Source organism: Herpailurus yagouaroundi, unplaced genomic scaffold, assembly GCF_014898765.1.
Source record: "Herpailurus yagouaroundi ecotype Mexico unplaced genomic scaffold, PumYag 77, whole genome shotgun sequence".
Taxonomy (NCBI): domain Eukaryota; kingdom Metazoa; phylum Chordata; class Mammalia; order Carnivora; family Felidae; genus Herpailurus; species Herpailurus yagouaroundi.
Window position 1 is genome coordinate 30,714,795 of NW_024412388.1, and position 1,604 is coordinate 30,716,398.

Genomic DNA, 1,604 nt, shown 5'->3' on the forward strand with positions numbered 1-1,604 from the left:
AAGCGTGCAGAAGTGACTTCCCCGCGGGTTCTCCGAGGAGGATGCGCTTTTTCTTTCTCTCTCTCCCTTCTTTTTTTTTTTTTTTTTTAATTTTAAAGCGTTTTCGGTTTTTTTTACTCTTTTCCTGTTTTTCCTTCAGGCTGCTGGGCCTGAAAGCGGCAGAGGCTGCGGCGACCCGGGGCGGAGAGAGGCGGCCGGGGGAGCCACCGCTCCATTTATACCCGCCCGCCCCGGGCGCTGCTGGTCGAAGGGCGCCTCGCGACCTGGGCGCAGTCGTGCCCGCCCACTCGGCCCGGGGGCCCGAGGCGGGGCGGCCACGCGAGAGCGACCCGGCGCGGCCGCGCGGCGCCACAGCGACCCCTGGCGCGCGGAGGACCGTTCCGCTGGGGTCTCCGCCGGACCCAAGGGCGGCTTTCCTGACGGCGCGACTGTATACACCACCTGCCCCTCCGGGAATAGATAGAGCGCCTTCAACCCACCCACACACGTAACGTCTAGGATCCGTGTGTTGCTTATTGTAAAATAAAGCTGACATGAAATAAGTATAATTATATAATAAGTGGTTTATTATGTAAATGTTTGGGTGCAAATACAGAAGACATTCTGTTTTCAGTATACTAGGACCTAGAGGGAGAGGTACCGAGAACCCGACAGCCACATCTGCAGTAATACCCATGGGTGATGGGATTAAGTGTTGGGAAAGCTTCCAAGGAACAAAATGCAATCATCCCTCTATTTACATGGTGGTGGCATTCCTGGAAATTTAGTTGACATTTAAGGGCGCAAAAATATTTCTGCTTGGGCGGGGGCAGAGAGGGGAATAGATATGAAATGGGTAAAGGGAATTTAGAGCTACAAACCTCCAGTTAAGAAATAAATCATGAGAATGAAATGTACAGCGTAGGAAATACCGTCAATAATATTGTAATAACTTTGTACAGTGACAGAGGGTAACTACATGTACAGTGGTGAGCATTTCATACCATATATAATTGTTGAATCACTGTGCTGTGCACCTGAAACTAATATGTCCACTACCCTTCAGCAAAAATGTTAAAAATAAAAAATACTTTGTTTCCACATAAAAGGGAATCCAGTGTAGACTTCAACAGTTATAAAAAGTTTTTTCATCCACACGAGAATCTAGTAGGTCATTTGAAAGTCATGTGGTATATGGGACGAGTCTACATTATGTGGGACTGTCCCATGTGTTGCAGGATATACAACATCCCTTCCGCCAAAAATGCCGGGAACCACCCTTCTCATCGCTATGACAAACGAATCCAGAAATTAACAAAGGGCCCGCAGATACTCCCATTGAAAATCAATGATTTAAGTAAAGCAATGAAGAAATACACATATTTGTATATACATTCATCCAAAGCAGTGGTTAATTGGGGCTATTCTTTGCCAACATCAGATATAGGTGCATATACCATGGTAGACAAGGCAGAGGAAGTCCCTCTCTCATGGAGAGTTAGTCCAGATGGTGTATTATATCAAGAAACATTTATGGAATACTCCTCTAGATAGATCCCCTCCTCAGGGAAGCCACTACCCTGCGGTCTGAAATAGCCTGCCAACACTGTTAATCATTCTCACAC